Genomic DNA, 25,111 nt, shown 5'->3' with positions numbered 1-25,111 from the left:
AAGTCACCAGCGGTGAGCTTGAAGAACGTCCTTCGACTAGCGGGACAACATTACCAACAGTGGGAATTACTCCAAGTGATATTTCTATTCCCACAATTGGGACCGGACCAGCACCAATACCACCACCCGAGATTTTTTTAGGAGGAGGAGAAAAATCAGACGAGGGAAAAAGAAAACCCCGTCAGAAGAACAAACATTGAAGGAACCAATAATAGTCAATATCTCTTCCAAACCTCTTTGTCAGTCACAAATAGATACTCTCAATTTAGGTATCTCATTTATACCAACTACCAATACAAGTCTGTTTGAAGAGGAGGTCAATCTGTTAAAATTAATTTGAAAAATGGAACTGAACGTCTTTTTTGATAATCTCACTACAGATACAAGCACAAAAGATAAATGTCCATATATGGAAATAAAAGACAAAAGTCATTTTCAACCACAAATTAATCATCCCCTGATAAATTTGTTTAAATTAAAAACCACGAGAGCACTTAGAAGCTTGAAATACACGACCTTTAGCAAACAAAACATCAAAAAACACCAGTTGAGAATCATTAAAGATCTAGCTGAGGATAATAGTATAACTATTAAGAGAGCAGACAAAGGAGGGGCTCTCGTTATTATGGACACCTCATTTTATAATGAAGGCTGTTTGAAACTGTTATCTGATCAAAATACCTACCTTAAATTGGATAGCGACCCTGTTAGCAAGATTAAGGCTACTATCAAAACAACCATAGAAAAAGCCAAAAATGCAGAATGGATATCAGAGAACACAAGTAAATTTCTGATTAACAACAATCCGGTAACACCGGTGTTCTATGGACTCCCGAAAATTCATAAGAACAGAACGGAACCACCTTTTAGGCCAATTGTCGCGGGTACAGAGAGCAATTTTCATCCCTTGGCAGTATACCTGGATACGGCACTGCAACCTCTAATTCAAAAAACAGAAACTTATCTAAAGGTCACAACTCAGTTTCTACAGAATATCAGAGATTTGAACTTGGAGGAACCTAACCTTATATTATTTACAATGGATGTTACTAGTCTCTACACCTCTATTCCACATAACCAGGGCATTAATGCCCTCGAATGGTTCTTACTAAAACATGAAGAAGTTACTATTCACAAAGTATTTGCAATTGAACTCATTAACATCATTCTCTTCAACAATTACTTCAGGTTTAATGGACAATTCTTTCTTCAAACATCAGGTACATCGATGGGATCATCGGTGGAACCCTCATATGCCAATATTTTTATGTATTTCTTCGAACATGCACATGTTCTAGATAATGTTGCTTGGAAAGACAAAATTAAGAGCTGGTTTAGATACATTGATGATATCTTCGGCATATGGAAAGGAACCGAAGAAGAACTTTTGAAATTCGGGGAATACCTCAACAAATGTAATGACAGGATTAGGTTGACAATGGACATAGGTAAACCATCTGTACATTTTCTGGATGTCACCATTGAAATTAGGAATGAGGGTCTTAAAACACAGATCTACAGGAAACCGACAGATGTGAATAGTAGTCTACATTTCCAAAGTTTTCATCCAAAACATCTAAAAGAAAATGTACCTTACAGTCAACTTCTCAGAGTGAAAAGAATTACTTCGGAAGCAGATAAACTAGAGGAAGAATACATCAACATGAAAGCAAGATTCAGAGACAGATGTTTCCCTGGAGACCTGATCGATAAAGCCATACTCAGAACTGAACTGCATAGCCGAGAGGACCTCCTGGACCCAAAAGCCAAAATGAAGAAAACTAACTTAATTCACTCTTTGAAATATTCCAGTCAGAGTTTTCAAATCAAGAGAATCATTCACAAAAACTAGGAGATCATAAAAACAGATCCACAACTCAACAACCTTTTTCCGGAACCACAAATGCTGGCATACAAGAGGGGCAGACATTTAGCGATAAATTGATTAAGGCTGAAAAACAGAAACCTGGTAATCAAACTGTGCTGTGTAAAACCAAAAATGGGACTTTTCCATGCCTTAATTGCCAACACTGTTCAAATATGATTAAAGGCGATCAAATCCGACATGGTAATACTGGCAAAAAGATACCTCTGAAACAATATGCTACATGTGAATCTAAAAATGTTATTTATGACTTACGCTGTCCATGCGGGAAATATTATGTTGGCAAATCCACCAGGAAAGCAAAGGAGAGATGGACAGAACACAAGTCTAATATTCACACAAAAAACATTAAATCGCCAGTATACAGACACTTCGGAGACCATCAGCATACAGTAGCACAAATGCGCTTTGCAATATTAGAAACTATACATCCACTTCCTCGAGGACTTACAGAAGTTACTAGCCCAGAGAGAACTTTTTTGGATTCATTGCCTCGACTCCCTCTCCCCTTTGGGGATGAATGAAAACTATTATCTGGGCCCTTTTTTTATAAATTTGTTTATAAATTTTATAAATCATGTATCCAAATTTACTGCCTTTCACAAAAAATGTAACTTTATTTTATTTCTATTCTTTTGTAGTAGGTCTATTTTTCATGTGACTGTGTAAGATTGTACGCCCCTAGGTGGGCAGGCAGTACATGTATTTTCTAAAGACTCTTCAGTTTTGGACATCTATGACATAGTCCCTGTAGGAAGACTGACAATTTCACTGATCTTCACTTATTTTATCATCTCCGTTTCTTATCCTTTTACGTAATGAGTATTTCACGGTCTTACGTTACTTCCTTTTCCGTAGTTTCTGAATTTACAGCCACCATCACGTTCTGACGCAGATCGTGTCACTATGGTGACGGCGCTATGAGTATTCCACACTTTGCTTACTTCCTAACGCTACTCTCCTTCCTTACGTCAATACTTTTACTTTGTAAGCGTTCGCGCATGCTCGATAAATGACATCATTCTCATGACGCCCTACATCTTTCCATCAAACGCACACGCATACGCCTTCTTGATACGTCACGGCGCTGTGTTTACTCTCCTTCCTTAGGTTATTGCGCATGTTCGCATATGACGCAAGCCTTATGACGCTCTTGACCTTTTCCTTAGGCGCACGCGCAATCTACTGCGCATGCACTCCTTTACACTCCTTTGAGTATAAATAAAAGGCACCCATTGGAACAACGCATCCTACTTTGGTGAGATGTGTCGCTCCCCGGCTCCCACATTCGTTGATCTTTGGCGAATTCTGTAAGTAGCTTAGGTACTTTTCCCTGTACCATTGACTGACTCGTTATTCGAACTAGCACTTATCCTTTTCTTCTTACTTTCAGCTTCTTGCGGTTAGGATTTCTTCTGGGTACCGTTGAGTAGGACATTATTATTGATGTAAGTGTTTATCTATTTTATTTTACTACATTCCGCCGAGGCACTACTTCTTTTCCTAATTAGAGTTATTACTTGTATTGCAGACTAAATATTGATCTACTGTTGGACGCGGGGTCCTATCAATCATTTACTTCATGAATATATACACCTCTAGGATTGTTTCCCTATCTAGACACCCACTTGCTGGGGTAAGTGTTGTCCGCTTTTCTACCGACCATACTGAGTAAAGACCTTTTGACAGCAATCTCTCTCTCTTGACTGCATATGCGAATTGATTCGATAGAATTCTGGTTATTTTGAGCCGAGCTAAGCTCTTTTTCTCCACATTTCTAATAATAGCTACACTAGCTGATTTACCTTAATTTCTTGTTGACTTACTGCAGTAGGGTTGACCCCCTCTAGGATATAGAGGACCCTGATTGATCTAAGTATGTATTAATACGTGATTTGTTAAAAATTGTTAAAAAGTAGTTACTTTGTTAAAGAATACTTACTTTATTGTTCAACTACAGTGTGAAATATTACACTAAGATGTTTCTTTTCTACTTTTTAGAAATCTGATGAATTGTGATATTGCCCCTGAAGAAGAGTTTGTGACTCGAAACGCGTTGGGCTTCTTTATTTGTATAATAAAATATTGTGTTTTACAGAAATATTGAAAAAGAGAGTTTCATATATCAAATTGTCAATTATACCAAATGGTTAATATGAACTATTGATTACTTACTTGAATGTTTGGTCTGATCTTCAGACATTAGAAAGTGTGCAGGGGACGGGAGTTCCTAAAGGACTCTTTAGGAACAACCACTTTTTTGTTCTTACATATCCAACCTAGATGCCAAGGTTGAGCCTTTGCCCCCCACACCTCAAAACTCCATATAAACATTGTAGAATGTCTTCAACAATGCCCTTGCAGGTATTTAACCAAAATAACCTTTAATATAGGTGTGCCTTAGTGTTATCTGCTCTTCTTGAGGCAAGATCCATGGTCAGGGTGAGGGATGGAGACTAACTTGGGGATTTTAAACATAATTTGTGTGTCGTCGGCATAGTTGTAGCAGGTGAGGTTGTGTGAGTGGATAAGTGTGGGTAAAGGGCTCATATAGAGGTTGAAGATTAGACAGGATGTGCAGGCACCTTGGAGGACTCTCTTAATGACAGGGTGGGCAGAAGAAGTGAAAGTAGGGAGGTGGGTGATTTGGTGTCTATTGGTAAGGAACAAGAAGATCCACCTTAGTGCTGTGTTCCTAATGGCAGGGGAGTGGAGTCTGTTAAAGATAATGCTGCGGTTGATGGTGTCGAAGTCCGCCAAGAGTCAAGGAATATAAGTGCAGCACCGCCTTCTGTGTCTGCAGTGTTTTTTTCCTCATCCCAGATTGAGACTAGAGCTTATTCAATTCCATGAAGGGGTCTGAAGCTGGACTAGGCGGGGTCGAGGAGGTGGCTGGTTTCTGTAAAAGCACTGAGCTGGGAGTAGGCTGTGAGTTCGGTGAGTTAGGCTAGGAAACGAGTGTTGGAAATCAGTATGCAGTTTGCAGGCAGGAGGGGGTCAAGTGAGGGTTTTTTCAGGAGGGGTTTGACGTGAGATGACTTGAAGGCTGCTGGGAAGATGTCTGTGGTGAGGAAAGGGTTAAGTATGGACTGTGAAATGCTGCCTGTGCAGGTTGAGGTGAAGATTTCTTTGAAGAGGGGGCAAGCATCATTCAGAGATCCGGAAGGATGTTTGTCAGTCAGTAATATAAGGAATTTCAGTCTACAGATGGAAAGAGAAAGAAGAGAAGATAGGAGGGGGGAAAGCCAGTTGTCAGGTACATTTGGACAATCCAGAGGAGTGGCTGGGAGTGCTGCCAATTTCTGTGCGATGGTGCAGCTTCTTTCTAGTGCTGTGTTGTAGAAATCATCAGAAAGGCCATCGCAGAGAGATTGGGAGCTGTGTGTGGGAGAGAAGAGCAGGGGGATCATGAATTCTTCGACAATCTTGGGGAGCCCCTTGCTATTGTTACGGGCGTAAAGATTCTATTCATGTAAAAGGGTTTTTGGCCTTACGGATTGCGGCTTTGCAGATATGATATTGATGGGCGTAGGCTGTTTAATTTTGGGGGTTAGGGTCAGCCTGCAATCAATGTTCAATAGACTGGTTGCATGTTTTGAGAGATTTGAGGAGATGTTGAACCATCACTTGGGCCAGGGGCTTTGTCTGGAGGGCTTAAATCCTGAAGGGATCAGAGGTAGGAGAGTGTTGGAGAGCCAAGAGTCAAAGTGTTTCTCTTTCCACTGGTAGGGAGGGGAGAGAGGAGAGCAGGTATTCGGCCGGGTCTGGGGTTATAATGACCTTGTTCCAAAGGGGGACATGCGTTGATGGTCCAGTGTTAGTCATTCGTGGAGGAAGGGTGGGTGACGGGAGAGAGAAGAAGATGGCTGTGTGATCTGTTCATATGAGCGGTCTTGGGGGAAGCGTGGAGATGGGGTTGGTGGATCTGAAGTTCATGTCAAGAGTATGCCCTGCTGTATGTGTGCATCTGTTACCAGCTTGGTCAAGTTAAAGGCTTCCAAGTTGGTCAACATTGGTCGTGTCATTGGATTTTCAGGGGCATCAAACCATATGTTGAGGTCTCCTAATAGGGTGACAGAGGGTAGGGAGACCAGGGTGGGCGACCAGGATGGATGCTAGTGAGTCACTTAGGGTGTAAGCGAAATGTCTGTTATAACTGGGTGGCCTGTAGATGATCAGGAAGCTATCAGTGATTGAGGGAATAGTGATGAATTTAATTAGAAGTGATTCACAGTCTGCACTGCATGCCTGTGTCTCAGAGTGAGAGATAAGTGAGGTTTGTAGCAGATGGTGATACTGCCTGCTCTGCTAGCTCTGTTGTGAGTGATGAGTATGTATTTATGGAGGCAAGCCTTAAGTGCGATGGGTCGTAAGTCATCAGAGAATCATGTTTCTGTGAAGAGGAGGCGGTCTGGGTTTTGAGAGGTGATCAAGTAAAATATTCTGTGTTTATTTCTGCTGACAGATCTGACATTGATGATAATGCAGGAGAGTTGGGGAGATAGGGAAGTGGTTGGCCCTTCGGGATGCTAGTGTGAGGAGACTGGGGGTGTTGGATTTAGTCCATTTTGTAGGGGGTACCCTAGTGGATACATCGTATTTGTGTGTGTGTGTGGAGTGTGTAGGTGGGAGGAGTGTTTGTGGAAAGCATGTCATTGAGAGAGATAGTTGGAGAGTGGAGTTTGAAAGAGAGGGAAAGACTTAGGTTTGGGGTGACATTGTGTTGCCAAATTCCCAGAGAATGCAGAGGTTGTTCGGGGTATAAGTGTTAGGATATTTGTTAAAGCGGGGCTTTGCTGGATTGGGAGAGGGGGGGCAAAAGAGTAGTGTGGTTAAAGTGTGTGGGTAAGTATGAAGGGCGTAAGTAAGGAGAGGTCTGCAGAGATGAGATGGTAGGTGTCACAGATTCTGTGCTTGAAAGTATGCTTGAGTCACTGTGTGTGTGTGTGTGTGTGTGTGTGTGAGGATTGGCGGGTCAGCCGAGGAGGGAGTGTTGGCAAGGGTTGCTCTGTCAACATGGAAGGGAAGGCTGAGGTGGAGGGTGTTCTGGAGGGCATAAGTGTGAGAGAGGGCAGTGTGAGGGTTTAGAGAGGGGTGAAGCAGTTGGAGATGAGGGGTGTGATGGGGAGTGTTCTCCGACGGCAGTGTGAGGGTGCTAAGGGGGTGGTTGGTTGGAAAGGATCGTATAGGTGGTGTGCATTTATCCAGAGGGTAGAGTCAGTGAGGTGATGTTCGGAGGGTGTTTGGGAGGGTTGGCTTGTTTCCTGGTGTAGTAGAAAAGAATGGATGGCGCCTTGTTTTTGTTACCAAGGGACTGTCTTCTGTAGGCAGGGAAATATAAGAATCAAGAAAATAGAAGACTGTTACCCCTATTCTCAAACAACGACTTGTATTAAGTCAGTGCACTATCAGAGTCTCACAGCATACCTCAATAAAATTTCAGGAGCACATTGATCATTTCAAATAAAAAAATACATTAAATAAAGCATGCAAAGAAAAACAAAATGTATTACAAAATTACAAACAAGGTATAATAAGACTCATCATGGATTACTAAATTCCATATGTTCTCCAGTTAAAAGGAAACAGCTACTAACACGCTTTCAACTTCCCTGCAATTTGACAATACATGTTCTGCTTTTCTATCGCCCACCAACCTATCCCACAAATGATCGTATTAATAGTTTCACATAATTTATAGTGTACCTGGCTTTATCATGTACTAATTTGATTCTGGTTGGCGAATTTAATATTTGGCTTAACTATGACACTGATGTCCAGGCAGCTAAATAATTGCAAGACTCTCTGATTTTCATCTTTATGTGCGCAATCGCCTTCCTACTCACAATAGAGGAAATTCACTCTACCTCATTTTATTTGACAATGGTCTATTGGTTACTTTAAATACTCTACTGGTGATATGGTCAGAACATTTTCTTCTTCTTTTCTTATCCTCCTCACAGCCCATTTTGATTCTAAATGTAGAGTCTGTACCGGTTGACGTTTTTCGACGAAGTTATCTCCTGCAAAGTTGCAGAGTCCCTTCAATTCAACATGCTTAATGCTTGTGATAAAAAAAAAACATTCCGATCCCTGTGCAGCTTTGATAAAAGCTATGACTTCTACAGCTGTGAAGATCTGGCTCCTGTTAAGATGGACATCTGTGCTCTAAACCATCGGCTCCATGGTTCTCTTCTGACCCTGGAGTACTCAAGCAGGCGTAACGATGGGCAGAACACAAATAGCGTATTTGTTTTGATTTGGAAGCTAAAGTCCGGCATAAGAATGCTCCGCTATGCTATCAAAAAACTATTCGACTAGCCATATAACAGTATTATGTGGATCATTTGCTGACAGCTGTTTAAAGTTATTAAGGGACTCTCTGTGTCACCCCCTCCTTTGATTGATCCCTCTCGTGCTTAAGAAACCTTTGTAGAAAAGATCAGGAACATTAGGCGCTTGATTGCATCAACTAGGTCGAAAATAATGATTTCTTCTTCTAAAGCATGTACTGCTAGTGATTCCTTTGCTTCCTTTAATTTTGAGCCTTTTACAGATGAGATTGTTTATCTTGCAATCTGTAAATTAAAATCGGATTTCCATCGGAGACCATTCCAATGCATCTTATTCAATCTTTACCTATAGATACTATTGTGCTGTTTACGGCAGCTCTTCATTACTCCTTTTTGAAAGGAGTGATTTCTGCCCCTTTGAAACACGCTTTGGTCTCTCTACTTCTGAAAAAAACACAGCTGAATCCAGCATCTCCTGCCAGTTACCGTCCCATATCTATTCTCCCTGTAATCATGAAGCTTATGGAAATGATTGTAAATCCCCAACTTTCAAGGTTTCTTGAAGAAAATGGTCTTCTGCACCCCTAACAAGCAGGGTTTAGGCCTTCGATGGGCACAGAGTCTGTAATGATATCAATCCTTGATGATTTGGCACTACTATTTCAGGTCTGCAGAGCGGTCCGAGTTTTGCTTCTCCGTGATCTCTCTGTGGCCTTTGACACAATAGATCACACGATTATTATCCTTTGACGTTTGGAAAAGGCTGGTATGTCTGGCCCAGCATTGGCTTGATTTTCTTATTTTTTGTCAGATCACAAAGAGACTGTATCTTTATTTCCATTTCGTTCATCATCCTCTCCAATTTCCTATTGTGTTCCATAGGGATCTTCCTTGTGCCCAATTCGTTTTTAATCTTTATTTACTTCTGTTGGTGGACCTAATTTCTTCTCATGGCATACATTTTTTATATATATGGCGATGATACATAACTGACTTTTCGGCTTGATTCTCTGGTCTCTGATATTCCCTCTAAACTAAAAGACTGTTTATCGGCGACTGGTGAATGGATGTCCAATAACTGCTTGAGATTGAATGGGGAGAAAACATCGTTTTTGGTGGTTGGTTCTTCAAATTATCACTCTTCTATGCACTCAGATTTATAGCCAGATTTATTTTGGACCCTGTCCATCTGCTAGTACATTTTTTAAAAATCTAGGGATTAAGCTTCTTTCTGCTCGATCTAGAGAAGCACAGTTTGCATCAGTTTAAAACTCACGCTTCCTTAAACTTAAACTTGTAAAAAAGATTCTCTGTTTTATTCCACTACAACTTTCTTCCACAGTAGTCACTGATTCTTTTATGGTCTCTTTGGATTATTGTAATGGTATTTATTTGGGACAGACAGATTTCGTTGTCCAACGGCTTCAGATTCTACAAAAGTCCACAACACGTTTGGTTATCAATGTACCTAGGTTATTTCACTCATCTGTATTATTGCCTGAGCTTCATTGACTTCCTGTGAGAAGTTGCATTAAATGTAAAGGTCTTTTATATTGTACATCAGGCTATCCTTCTATCTGGCCTTTGCTTTCATCGATTGAAACTCTTTTGCTATGCTCCTTTGGGAATTTTGAGCTCAGTTTCCCAAAAACTTTTGAGAGTTCCAAGATTTTGTAAGGCACAGTCTGGAGGGTGATCTTTTTCAGTCCTGGCCACAGTATTGTGGAACTCTCTCCCCTGTCATCTATGAGAGATGCATTTTTTTTCCCAATGACCCAATGATTATTTAATGTCAATACAACAGCAGTGTAGCACACACTAATGTTGTACCAGACATAGTACATATGATATACTGTTTATGAAGGTCAAAAAAGTCAATGTATATGTCAAATAGTGTGTGATTAAAGTTTTTAAATTATCCTGCTTAACAAATTATACTGTTTTTTACCAAAGAAAAAACAGAGATTGCAGCTTTGTTACTAAGTACCCATACCAAGTATAAACAAAAACATATTCCATAAGCACTATCCCCAATTGTACTACAATCATAAATAGCAAATACACTTCAATCATATCATTCCACCATTTAAAAAATACTGTCTACTCCCCCTACAGTACCTATGATTACTATACATGTATTAGTATGGTGTGTGTGATCTTTGCCCAGATTTGTGTAACTAAACCATATAACACGTACGTACTATAAACCTTCAAACAACAAAACACATGCTCAATCGCCTGCAATAGAAATAAAATCGGCAGAAACTAAAATCGACCGTGGACCTTTGCAGCATGTGAAAACCCTTTTTTGCACCTATTAAAACAACTCCTTATCATCTCTATTCCATTCCCCAACTCTTTCCATGGCGTCGTACAGCCATAAAATAACCGCAAATGTGTTTTCCGAACTGTTTGTTCATAGCGCTGTCTGCGGAATACTGCAGTGTCTGTGGAATGGGTGGCACCCGCACGGCCTCTTTTCACCTATAAAACCAGCCCCATATTATCTTTATTCTACCACCCCCATCCTTTCCAGCCCCTCTTTCAACCACTAAATAACCCAAAATGTGTTTGACAGACTTTTACCCCACCATGATATCCGCGGACAACAGAGTCTGTCTGCTGATCCAACAAGACGACGTTCAGAAAAATATGATGCACACCTTGCTTTTCACTATCTAATCAGCGGGCGCATCCGATGTCCGCGGACATCATGCTGAAAACGGATTGGTCCAGGAGGGTATCCGCGGACCCGAATAGGGAAGTGTTAGGCAGAAACCTGTGCAGTTCCCTCTGGGACCACTGCAAAAGATTTAAGACTACAGGTGTTTGGCAGTAAACCCACTTGGTAGCAGTCTGTACCACATAGATTCACTTGGTAGCTGTGGCTGAGCAGTCAGACTTCCCTCAAGAAACGTTAGGCCGTATTTGGAGTATACAAGATAGGGCAATTTACACAGTAGAACAAGCAGACACGGATCAGAGTTTGGGTGTAAAGATATATAATTATTTATTTAAAAACACATCTATGGAAAACACACTGGCACTAATATGGCAAACAACTTCAATCACAGTTACTATAAGTATATATCAATCCCATAACAATATTTCGATAAGTCTAGGTTCAACGGCACCACTTATTTGCAGACAGAGGTGAATGCTTTAACCTAGATGGCACTCTAGTATTCGTTAGAAAGGGAGAGAAAAAGGCACGGTATGAAACCAACTCAGTACCAACACTTTTACGAAACAAATGCAAGGCGAGCAAGGCAGGGTCGACTGTAAATCACAAAGTTCAGAGGCCAGGCCCATTCGGAGAGAGGCAAGGCTGTATGTCCCAAAAGTATCACAGTGGAAATGCACTTCAAGTCTTTGTAGCAAAATGTCACAGAGAGGTTGGACCAGTTTAGAACAAAAAGTTAAGAAGGTCTGGAGGCGACCCAATGGAAAAGTAAGGATTTAAGACACCTCACGCTATCCGTCACAAGGGAAGCCTGGCTGACACAGTACCTTTAGAGTGAAGAGACAGCTCCGGCGGGGGCAGTTGTTCCTGGTGGTGGATGCAAGTCGGGGCTTTGCCAGAAGATGAGATGATCTCGTCGTCGAGGAAAGTTGAAGATCGTTGCACCACCAGGGAAGAGACCAGCCGCGGAGTGCTCCGTCACGAGGCACCACCTTTTGGTTGCGGTACAGTGGTCAGTGGCTATCCGGTTGCTGGGGTGCTCAGCACAGGCAATTCGACCACTGGACGTCCTGGAAGCGAAGAAAAAGCAAGGGACTGGTTGTTCCCACCAGTCAGGGGAAGAAGACTCTCCAGCAGGGAGATCTCCTCTGTCGTTGAGAAGTGGTGAGTCGGTTCAGCAGGGCTCCACCGGAGGTGTCGTCGTTGCAGGTCGGCTCAGCTTTACCCTCGTCGGATTCTTAGGTCCTGTGGCGACTTCTGAAGTTCCAGTCCCAAAAGCCCTGCTTTTATGCAGAAAAGCCCCATTCATTCAGTCTAGCTGTCAATCAAACACGCTAAGTGGTGAGCAGGGCGGCTCACCACTTGGGCCAATCACACCAGAGAGCGACTTGAGTTGGCAAGGCAACTCAGTCCAGGGTGCCTAAACCCCCTCCCACACCCCCTGTGGTACCCAGACAGAATGGCACCACTCTGGAGGGCTTCTGTGCAGAAGCCCACCAAAAGTGGAACAAAGGGCTCAACCTTTGGTTCGGAGTTACAGAGGTGAACACATACGCCATTTTAAAAACCGAGTTCTGCCAGAAAATACCAACCGGTGGATTTATTTAAGACAAATAAACCGGCGGTATGTTAGAGACTAATGTGAAAAAGTATTAGCCTCGAACATTGGGAAGAATCCCATAGGAATATATTTGTGGTTGAATATAAAAAGTAGTATCCACTGCCACCAGCCAAAACTTGACGAGGGGGGACGGGACAGTGCCCCCTCGAACAACAGACCCAGGGGTAACAGAATTACCCCTTACCAGTACCTCCACAATAGGATGGTTTGTACTGGTTCTGTTATTACATTTAGGTCTAGTAAAGCCAATGGTGACTTTACAGGCCCTGGGAGACAGTAGTCAGTCCCAGGGTATGGAGTCTCTGGTGGGGATCACCTAGGACACCCCAGTGTTACGGCACGGAGGGTGCAGTGTAACACACATAGCAAAACACATGAGACCCTATGGAGTAAAAGACCCCATAGCCCATAGAACACATTAACATTCAAAGAAATCAACCACAAATCATGTCCAAGAGTGGGAGGAAAAGAGTCTCACTCTTGGCAGGATGAAAAAAAAAAACTCCAGAAATCCAGCAAAGCTGCTGGGGGTCTCACTAGGTTAGGAAATTAAGCCTAAACAGAGAATTCTCCCTAACACTCGCCCCCCCAGACTAAGGGACAGGAGGATTTAATCCACTCCTGGATGAATCTCATACCTCTAGTCGATGATATACATCCTAGAGAGACCATCAGCATTTTGGTGGTGACACCCTGACCTGTGCTCAATGGTGAAATCAAACCCTTGCAGGCAGATTGACCATCTCAGTAGTTTTGGGTTTTCCCCTTTCATTTGCATTAACCATCTCAAGGGTTGGTGGTCAGTCTGAATAACAAAAGTAGAACCATACAAGTATGGCCTAAACTTCTTCAGAGCCCACACAATAGCAAAGCATTCTCTTTCGAGTGTTGCTCACCTTGTTTCAGGATCCTTCAGCTTGCGGCTGATGAAGCAAACGGGGTGCTCCCTACCTTTCCCATCCAGTTGACTGAGTACTGCACCTATTCCTACATTTGAAGCATCTGTCTGCACAATGAAAGTTTGGTGGTAATCAGGAGCTCTGAGTACTGGGGCTTGGCAAAGAGCCTTTTTCAGGTTTTCAAAGGCCTGATTGCACTCCTCGTTCCATCTAACCTTTTTAGGGAATTTTGGAGAGGAGATGACATTCAGAGGAGAAGCTATGGTCCCATAGTTCTCAATGAAATCCCTGTAATACCCAGTGAGACCTAAGAAGGCTCTCACCTGGGTCTGAGTAGTAGGTGTTGTCCAATTTTACACAGCTTCAATCTTACTGAGCAAAGGCCTTATTTCTCCACCTCCTACCTCATGTCCAAGATAGGCTACCTTACTCTGTCCAATGTGGCATTTACTCACCTTTATGGTCAGATTGGCTCGCCCAATAGCCTGCAAAACATCTCTTAGGTGGTTTACATGTTCTTCCCAAGAATTGCTGAACACTGCTATGTCATCCAAGTATGCCATGCTGAAGTCCTCCATCCCATTCAGGACCTGGTTTACCATCCGTTGAAATGTAGCAGGTGCATTTTTCAATCCAAAAGGCATTACCTTAAACTGGTATAAGCCAGCTGGGGTAGAAAATGCAGTTTGTTTTCTCCTTGGCATGGTCTGTCAGGGCTATTTTCCAATAGCCTGACGTCAAGTCAAATGTGCTGAGGAACTTGGCTGAACCAAGTCTATCCACCAACTCATCTGTTCTTGGCAAAGGGTGGGCATCAGTCTTGGTGACTGCATTAAGAGCTCTATAATCCACACAGAATCTAAGTTCTTTAGATCCTGCCTTTGGTACTAACACAACTGGGCTAGACCATGGACTAGTAGAGGGCTCTATTACCCCGAGATGAAGCATCTTGCTGACCTCACCTTTGATGTGGGTTCTTACACTTTCTGACATTCTGTATCCTCTGCTTTTGACTGGCAGACAGTCACCAGTGAGTATGTCATGCTGGCCGCAAGGGGTCAAGCCTGGTGAAAGTGAGAACAGAGGGGCAAACTGATTCAACATAGATTTGCAATCTTCTTGTTGCTCAGGTGTCAGATTTGAAGAGAGATTTACTCCTTCCATTTTTTCGTCTAAAGGTAAGCCTCTGAGGAGATCCGGAAGAGCTTCACTCTCTTCTTCTTCCTTGGATGATGCTAGAAGCAATGCTCCTACATCAGGTCTCGAGACATACGCTTTGAGTCTGTTGGTGTGGAAGACTGTCAGAGCCTCCTTGGGATTGCCCAAGTCCACCAGATGGTTGACCTCTCCAAGTTTACCCACAACTCTGAAGGGTCCCATCCATTTGTCTTGCAAGGCCCTCTGCCTTGTTGGGATCATAACGAGAACTAGCTGGTCTTGAGTGAACTCAACCATGTCAGCCTTTTTATCATGCCAGTGCTTGACCAATGCTTGTCCAGCTTTCAAGTTATCACTTGCTTCCGCCATCATGTGTGACATTCTCCTCCAGAGACCTGTCACATGGTCAGTCACTCTGACTGGCTTGGGGGAAGGAGCACTCTCCAACCCCTCCTTAATCAGGGCCAATGGACCTCTGACGGAATGACCATAGAGAAGCTCAAAGGGAGAATAACCTACTCCCTCCTGAGGGACTTCTCTATAAGCAAAGAGAAGGCATGGCAGTAGAAGATCCCACTTCCGTTTAAGGGGTTCCTCTAAAGCACCTATCATGCTCTTCATGGTTCGGTTGAACCTTTCTACCAACCCATTGGTTTGTGGGTGGTAAGCTGTTGAGAACTTGTAAGTAACTCCACAGGTTTTCCACATGGCTTTCATGTAGTGGGACATAAAGTTTGACCCCCTGTCAGAGATTACTTCCTTAGGAAACCCGACCCTGGTAAAAATACCAAGGAGGGCCTTAGCCACAGACGGAGCTGTAACAGTCCTCATAGGAATTGCCTCAGGATAACTAGTAGCATGGTCTACTACAACAAGTATAAACTTGTTGCCTGAGGAGGTTGGAGAATCAAGGGGACCAACAATGTCAATCCCTACTCTCTCAAATGGGACTCCCACAACTGGGAGAGGCACTAAAGGTGCCACATTCTTAGAGCCCACCTTACCAGAGGTCTGGCAGGTGTGGCAGCTCCTGCAGTGTTTTTCTACTTCGGCCCCCATCTTTGGCCAATAAAAGTAGAGAGAGAGCCTTTCCTTAGTCTTCTTGAAACTCAAGTGACCAGCCAAAGAAATCTCGTGAGCTAACTGCAAGAACTGTTGTCTGTTCTCTTTGGGTACTACAAGTCGTTTGTAGTCTCCAGGTTCAGACTCGGTTGGTTCACTGTAGAGGAGGCCATCTTCCCAGTGCAACCTGTATTTCCCAGGATCTTGCCCTTCAGCCTGAGCTTCTGCCTGGTGGCAAAGACCTTCCAGAGTTGGACATTCTCTCTGTCCCTTACTGAAGTCTGCCCTGTTGGGTCCACCTTCTGCCAGTAAAGACTGCAGCTCAGGATGGTCAACAGGATCCAGATCTCTAATGAGTTCCTGGCCTTCCATTAGCTCTTCCTCAGAGTCTTATTCTACCACACAGGGTTGTACCACCCTCTCAGCCTCAGCTGGATGGGGAGTTACTGGTGTAACTGTGGACAACCGAGGGGAAGTCCTTGTTGGCTGCACTGAAGTGCTGGCTGCTGGTTCGGTATAGAAGTTTTAGGTTTCCATTTCGCTTCTGATTTCTTTGAGACAGCAGCTGACAATTCCAGTGCAGCAGGAGTGATATCCTTCTTCATCATCTCCTCGAGAGTACCTCTCATGGTTCTCTCCCTTGCAGGTCTGGTTAGCTCCTGTAACCGTTTACTAGGAGGTCTGGGGGTATGAGACACAACTCCGAGAGTTTTTAAATCGTTACCCAACAGAACTCGTCCTGGTACCTCACTCTGTATGCTGACAGGTATCTTCACAGTCATGTTGTTACACTGGATGAGAACTGGTAATTGGGGAAGCATCTGCACAGGCCCTCCAGCTAACTTGGTGAGGCGTTTGGGTGCCTTAGCAACATCCTCAGCCTGAAAAAAAGATGTATCCACCACAGTTATGCTGGCCCCAGTGTCCCTGATGGCAGGAGTCTCCTGACCATTCACCTGGACACTGTCCTTATAATACTCTTTAGTATTATCTGGGATAGAATTATAGACATCTAAATTCTATTGATCCCACAAACCCAGAGACACTAAAGAAACACTGGCTGAGACTCCAATGGGTTCATCAGCCAGCAGTAGAAAGTTTCCACTGGCCATTTGGACTTCCTCCTCTGGAGCGAAGGCTAAGGAGACAAGCTGGACCCCTGAAGGTTTACCCTTGCATCTGGGATCTCCTTTCACATGGTCAGTAGAGTCACAAATAAAGCATTTTCTGAATGCTTTCTGGAATGGTGGCTTGTTCTGGCCTCCCTCTGGTTTGGCACCAGAAGGTAAACTATTCTGCTGTGGTTTTCCTTGTGGCTTGCCCTTATGGTTTTGTTTGGGGCCCTCTTTGGAATGTGAGTTATTAGAATTCTCTTTTGAGTCTTTTTTAGGCTGTTTTCCCTCATCCTTCTTCTGAGTTGCCCCAGAATCCTTATGAGTAGCCCTGTTGGCAACCCACAAGTCAGCAGCCTTAGCTAGCTTCCTGGAATCCAATTCCTTTGAATCAGCCAAGTGCTGTCTGAGCTCAGGAGAACAGGCATCATAAATAGACTCCAATATAAAAAGATTCTTCATACCCTCATAAGTGTTCACCTTGTAACCCTTAATCCATCCCTCTAAGTTTTTCAACCCTTCACTCACCCAGGTAGCCCAAGGGGTACCATCATGCTTTTTGAGGGTTCTAAACCTCTTAAGATACTGGGAAGGGGTTTTCCCAAATCTAGCTATCAAAGCTAGTTTCACACTTTCGTACTCTTTCCTATCCTCCTCCCCCAACTCCATTACCACATCAGTTGCAACAGGGGGGAGCCTAGAGAGCAACCAGGTAAGTAGCTCATTACCTGTGATGTTCTGGAGCCCATGATTGTACTCAAACAAACTCAGCCAATCCAACACATCCAACTTTTGTTCATACATACCAATTAATTCCTTAGGCATCCGGGGTCTTTTGGGACTGGAACTTCTAGAGGAGCCAGAGACAGAAGCAGTTTCGACAGACAACTTTTTCATTTCTAACTCATGCTTGAGCTCCATTTCTCTGAGCCTAAGAATGTGTTGCATTTCTTGGTGTTTCTGTTCAGTTTGAGCAGTAATCCTTCTGAATTCCAAGTCTATTTTCATTTTTTCTAGTTCAAGGACTTGAGGACTTAGTGTGGGACCTGCTATAGGCCCAGTAGGTACAGCTGGCAAGGCAGACAGAGGAGCAGGGGAGACAGTTTCATTAGCCTCTCCTTCCTCTTCAGCCTCTTCATCACTATCATCAGAACTTTGATTTAGATCAACACCATTACTGTTATCTACATTTGCTGGAGTAGTTGGTTCCTCTGAACCAGTACCCAGACTTTGGTTTTCCAGCAATCTCGCTATCAGTTCTACTTTCTTGCCTTTTACAGAAAGATTCTCTTGTCTACAGAGAGCTCTCAAACTCTCAGTATTTTTTCCTGACAAGGACTCCTGACTGTAAACTTCCATAGTAGACATGTTTTTTGAAAGTTGCTTTTTAGTGCTAAGCTTTGTGGTTAGTTATCCTAAAGTGTTGAAAAGCACTCTAAACGGTATACTCGATACATATCCCACCGCTGTACACCAGTGTTAGGCAGAAACCTGTGCAGTTCCCTCTGGGACCACTGCAAAAGATTTAAGACTACAGGTGTTTGGCAGTAAACCCACTTGGTAGCAGTCTGTACCACAGAGATTCACTTGGTAGCTGTGGCTGAGCAGTCAGACTTCCCTCAAGAAAAGTTAGGCCATATTTGGAGTATACAAGATAGGGAAATTTACACAGTAGAACAAGCAGACACGGATCAGAGCTTGGGTGTAAAGATATATAATTATTTATTTAAAAACACATCTATGGAAAACACACTGGCACTAATATGGCAAACAACTTCAATCACAGTTACTATAAGTATATATCAATCCCATAACAATATTTCGACAAGTCTAGGTTCAACGGCACCACTTATTTGCAGACAGAGGTGAATGCTTTAACCTAGATGGCACTCTAGTATTCTTTAGAAAGGGAGAGAAAAAGGCAGGGTATGAAACCAACTCAGTACCAACACTTTTATGAAACAAATGCAAGGCGAGCAAGGCAGGGTCGACTGTAAATCACAAAGTTCAGAGGCCAGGCCCACTCGGAGAAAGGCAAGGCTGTATGTCCCAAAAGTATCACAGTGGAAATGCACTTCAAGTCTTTGTAGCAAAATGTCACAGAGAGGTTGGACCAGTTTAGAACAAAAAGTTAAGGTCTGGAGGCGACCCAATGGAAAGGGAAGCCAGGCGGACACAGTACCTTGAGAGTGAAGAGACAGCTCCGGCGGGGGCAGTTGTTCCTGGTGGTGGATGCAAGTTGGGGCTTTGCCAGAAGATGAGATGATCTCGTCGTCGAGGAAAGTTGAAGATCGTTGCACCACCAGGGAAGAGACCAGCCGCGGAGTGCTCCGTCACAAGGCACCACCTTTTGGTTGCGGTACAGTGGGCAGTGGCTATTGTCATGATGCCTACCTCCAAGGAGCCAGGTCCGACCCAGCAACCCCAGAGGCAGGCATCATTCCCCCCAAGGAAGTGCCAGCGGGCCCAGGCTGGGGCCCTTTGGACACAGTCCTGGCGCCTTAGGCGCCAGGCTCATGTTGGACCCCTGTCCTGGCGCCTTAGGCGCCAGGCTCATAAAGCTAGACATGTGTTCAAGTGTTTTAATGTGCACTTACCTGATGCAGACCATGCTGCTACATCCAGGCCCTCTTGAGGCCTGAATGGAACTACTTTACCTGTGGGACTACTTTCCACCTGGGTGTGGTCGGGGAAGGATACATACCTGATCGGTGGAAGGATACATACCTGGAACTTCTTCCAAAGCTATTTAAACCACGCCCGATCAGCAACTCACGCTTCGCGTTGTTCTGCTCCTCGCAGCTGGACGCTCACCGGGTCAGCTCCTGCATCTGGACTTCAGCCACGCCTGTCAGCATCCTGGGTCACCTGCAAAGGGAAATAAGAGAGAATTGGCGAGAAAGAAGACCTTACCTGCTAAACTGGTATCACGGAGACATCACACCAACGATCCTGAAAGGGAAGACATCATTTTTAAAAGCATTTCGCTTCGATCGCTGCAGCGCTGCATTTCACTCACCTTTCCTGGGCACCTCCATCTTTAGCAGCGATCATCCGGATCCGCAGCCACTTCCCAGAGCCTAGAGAGAAAAAGACAAGAACACAAGGTGAGAGAAGGAAGGGAATAGGAAAAGCTCAGTTTCCTTCTAAGACTTACCTGTTGGGTCATTCCCATTTCATTTCGGGTCCTGCCGCTTCCTGGCATTCCGGACCCCGGCCCCTATGGGGAAAAAAGACAAAGACATTGAATGAGCGAATGCAAAGACATTACCCGAACGCTCATCCAGAACTTACCTGTCATTTATTGGAACTGCACGTTTCACTTCGGGTCGGCGCCATATCTCCGGCATTCCGAACCCCGGCCCCTAAGGGGAAAAAGACATAAGCGTTAGCGCTTGCTGCAATAAGACAATGAACATTATTATTAAGCTTGAACTTTTGAACTTGCAACTGAAATCTTACAGCGCCTTACCTGAATAGTCAAGCTTATTTGAACTTCCTTCAAACCTCAATCCAGTGAAGTAACTGGGTTTCAACGCGCCCCTGCATCAGAAGCAGGATGGAGAACTCATCCTTCCAGACCCTAAGGTGAGACTTCACGGGGAATCGTGGAAGGGTATCGTGGAGGGTTGGAAGGGAGTGGGAGGCTTGAGCATTATTCCGTCAGTAGGTAATACTCCCTTTTCAGGCACAGGGGAATATTCCTACGAGCCAGAGAAGCCAGAGTAGAGGGGCCCTACCTGTTCATCTTCAGAGTCCTGCGCTTCACCATTGAAGAAGCATCAGCACTCGAAGCCAGACCTGCGCCTCCGTGGGAATCAGGTGAGCGTGACAGAACGCGAAGCCTACCCACAATTTCCCACCCGGGCGCTATGGAGACTTCCGAGACAGATCAGCTGGCCCAGCTTTTGGGGGAATTACGGGCAGAAGTGCACTCAGCCCGCCAGGAGACTAACGCTCTCAAAAGAGAACTGATCCTATCCAAGGAAAGAACAGATGACCTGGCCAAAAGGTTATTGCAGGCCCAGGCAGGGCACACTCCTTTACCTAATTCCGGAGGTACTTCCACATCAATGGGTTTGAATAACCCGGTACAAATCAATCTACCTGGACACATGCCTTTGGCCCCGCCTGAACGTTTTGTGGGGGATCCCAAGAAATATGCCGTCTTTGTGAACCAATGTCGTTTACACTTTCTATGCAGACCCGGGGCCTTCCCTAACGACCAGACCAAGGCAGCCTTTATACTATCTTACCTCGGTGGCAGTGCTGCCGATTGGTCTATTTCATTGGTAAATCAGGATGATCCCATTCTCCAGAATTTTCAGGGTTTCCAGGCCAGCATGGAAAGATTGTTTGCTCGACACTCCCAAGGACAGGCCCTTGATAACGAACTGCTATCCTTACGACAAGGTAATCAGGATCTCCTGTCCTACGTTGCCACCTTTAATAGACTGGTTGTGGAAACAGGATGGCCAGAAAACAAAAGGATCACATTGTTTCATCGAGGCCTGCGCGGAGAGCTTAAGGATGTTCTAGCTCAGATAGTAGATCCACCCCAGGTCTGCGCAGACTACATAGACTTGGTGGTTCAACTTGATCACAGACTTCAAAATAGAAAAGCAGATCGGTTCAAGTACGAAACCCGAGTACCGATCAAAACCCACACCAACTTCAAGAGTACCGACGTATCCGAACCTATGCAAATCGGCGGTGTTAAAGGACCATTAACGCAGAAGGAACGAGAGAGAAGGCGGCAAATGCAACTTTGTCTGTATTGCGGGACCTCTGGTCACTTTCTTCGAAATTGTCCGGTTAAACCACCTAAGAAGGTGGTTGGAGCCACTGATAACGATTTATTGACACCTGATTCTGGAAACGACCTAGCCCGACAAGCGTAGGGGTCCGCTTGCCGAGCTTGAAAACAAATTCTTTGACCTCGCATTTTGTCATGCCAATGGTGCTCGTGGACCCAAAACAGCCTCAGCAGTTGCATGCTATAAAAGCATACATCGACAGTGGAGCTATTGGAAATTACATAGACCGTGAATTGGCTTCCAGGATTAAGCTCCCTCTCCGCCCGAAAGTAACCCAAGATGTCATTACTACAGTAGATGGAACCGAAATAGCCTCAGGGCCTGTAACGCATTCCACTGTTGAAATGACACTGGTGGGTCAGGATGGACATCGGGAAGCAATCGTGTTTGATGTGATCAAGGCCCCACAATTTCAAGTAATTCTTGGAATTCCTTGGTTAGAAACACATAATCCCAGAATCGACTGGCGAGCAAAGAAGATAAGTTTTCCTGATTGTGAACCAACTTGTTATCCAAGAAATCCAGTTATGGGTCTAGCCTCAGCAACTTCCACCCCTGTACAGCTACCGTCAGAATACCAAGAATTCCAAGACGTTTTTCAGAAGGAACAGGCTAACATGTTACCTCCCCATCTGTCTTATGATTGCCAAATCGATCTGGTACCCAATGCTCAACTACCTTGTAGTAGGATTTATGCTCTTACGGAACCTGAGAACCTGCATTTGCGTCAGTATTTAGATCTGTACCTAGCCAATGGTTTTATTCGCCCGTCCAAGTCTCCTGTGTCCTCAGCTCTGTTCTTCGTGCCGAAAAAAGAGGTCGACCTTAGAACATGTATAGACTATCGCGCCCTAAATCAAATAACGATTAAGAATCGTTATCCTCTGCGCCTGATCCCTGAGTTTATCGACCAGGTGAAAGACGCTTGTGTGTACACCAAGTTAAATCTCCGAGGAGCTTATCACCTGGTGCGTATAAAAGAAGGCGATGAATGGAAGACTGCATTCCGCACCAAATTTGAGCTCTTCGAATATCAGGTGATGGTCTTCGGTTTGTGCAATGCACCTGCCGCCTTTCAGTACTTTATGAATGATGTTCTTCTGGAACTTATCCATGTCTGTGTCATTGTTTATATTGACGACATCCTGGTGTACTCTTCTTCAGAATCCGATCACAAAAAACATGTTAGGGCAGTTCTTGAGAAATTGCGCCAGCACAGACTATTTGCAAAGCTCGGAAAATGCGTTTTTCATACCACAGAAGTTGAGTTTCTCGGATTCATCCTGACACCTCAAGGAGTCCGAATGGACTCGCGAAAGGTGGACGCCATCCTCAAATGGCCATCTCCTAGCTCGGTGAAGGGAGTTCAGAGCATGCTCGGCTTCGCCAATTTCTATCAAAGATTTATCCCGGAATTTTCCCGAACAGTTCAACCCATCACAGCTCTCCTAAAGAAAAACAAACGCTTTGAATGGACTCTTGAGGCCGAACAAGCCTTTCAGGACCTGAAAACCAAATTCACTTCTGCACCTGTATTGAAGCACCCGCACCCAGATCTCCCTTACATTGTGGAAACCGACGCATCCAGTTCGGCCATGGGAGCTGTCCTGTCGCAAAGAGACCCAGAAACTAACCAACTACACCCTGTGGCCATTTGGTCCAGGAAATGTTCTCCTCCTGAAATCAACTACGCAATTACCGACAAGGAGTTACTGGCTATTAAATCTGCTTTCAAGGCTTGGCGTCACTACCTTCTCGGGGCAAGACACACCGTCACCGTAATTATGGACCACAGAAATTTACAATATTTAAAGACGGCCAAAGCTCAATCTTCACGACAACTCTGATGGGCTCTATTCTTTGCGGAATTTGATTTCGTAATTACCTATCGCCCTGGCTGCAAGAATGGTAAAGCGGACGCCTTATCCCGGATTGGCATGGAAGAACCCAATTCGAGTTTAGAACCTGTGCCAATCATACCTGAACAAAGAATCTTAGGCCTAACTTCATTGCAAACTATTGAGGACATCCAAATGCAAGTAAAACAACTTCTAGACTCTTCAGCCTTACTGGAATGGAGTCAAAAGGGTCCTCATTACACCGTTAAGGATGATTTACCCTACTTCCAGGAGCGGTTGTTTCTGCCAAGTAAAGAATTGCAAGAACTTGTTATTGCCCATCATCATGAATCATTAATGGAAGGACACCCTGGTATCGCTAAAACGGAGGAAAAACTCAAACGCCACTTCTGGTGGCCTTCTTGGAGAAAAGACATAAAGTCTTTTGTATTGTCTTGCGGAATTTGCGCCCAAAACAAGAGTCAAAAGAAAAGGCCAGCCGGCCTACTTCAACCCTTGGACATTCCACCGGCACCATGGCACACCTTGTCAATGGACTTTATAACTGACCTGCCTCCTTGTGCTGGTTACAACACTATCCTTGTAATTGTGGATCTATTCTCCAAAATGGCCCACTTTATCCCTTTAAAAGGTTTGCCTTCAGCTTCCACCTTGGCCAAGGAATTTCTGGAGAATATAGTTTGCATACATGGTTTTCCTTCCATATTAGTCTCGGATCGTGGAAGTCAATTTATCTCCCATTTTTGGAAGAGGTGTTGCCAACTAGCACAAATAGATGTGCGGTTATCCACCAGCCACCACCCCCAGACCGACGGACATTCCGAGAGAACCAATCAGACTCTCGAGCAATATCTTCGGTGCATGTTACACCAATCCGAGTTAAATTGGAAAGACATCCTTTGGATCGCAGAATATGCATACAACAATTCAGTGCATTCTGGAACCGGACAAACTCCTTTTTATACTTTGTATGGTCACCATCCTCGGACCTCTGACCTAGATCCACCTCTGACCCTGGAAATGCCCGCAGTAAATCATCTGCATTCCACAATAACCCGAGCCTTCAAAGAAGCTGCAACTCATTTACAGCAAGCCAAGAAAAAGTATAAAGAAAACGCAGATTTGCACCGAAGTAAAACTCCTCCTTACCAAGTAGGAGACCAGGTATGGCTAGCAACGAAACATTTACCCCTCAAGGGCCCGCGAACCTTCAATCCCAGATTCATAGGACCTTACCCCATCAAGGCTATAATCAATGCCGTGGCCTTTAAACTGGATTTACTGTCTAACATGCGTATTCATCCAGTTTTTCATGCATCACTTTTGAAGCCAGTACAACCAGGGACCCGACTGTCCAAGCCTCCAGACCCAGTTCAAATTGAAGGGGAATTAGAATTCGAAGTTAAAGACATTTTAGACTCCAAGGTGTTAAAGTCAAAACTCTTCTATCTTGTTGTCTGGAAGGGATATGGACCTCAGGAGAGATCATGGGAGCCTAGTAACCATGTTCACGCACCTCGATTAATACAAAGGTTCCACCGGAGATTTCCGAACAAGCCAAAACCCCCGGAGGGAACAACCTTGGGAGGGGCCTTGAGGCGGGGTACTGTCATGATGCCTACCTCCAAGGAGCCAGGTCCGACCCAGCAACCCCAGAGGCAGGCATCATTCCCCCCAGGGAAGTGCCAGCGGGCCCAAGCTGGGACCCTTTGTTTATTTTTA

The sequence above is a fragment of the Ambystoma mexicanum genome, chromosome 11 (genome assembly GCF_040938575.1).
Source record: "Ambystoma mexicanum isolate Mex_15411 chromosome 11, UKY_AmexF1_1, whole genome shotgun sequence".
Taxonomy (NCBI): domain Eukaryota; kingdom Metazoa; phylum Chordata; class Amphibia; order Caudata; family Ambystomatidae; genus Ambystoma; species Ambystoma mexicanum.
Note: the sequence above shows the minus strand (reverse complement) of the source record.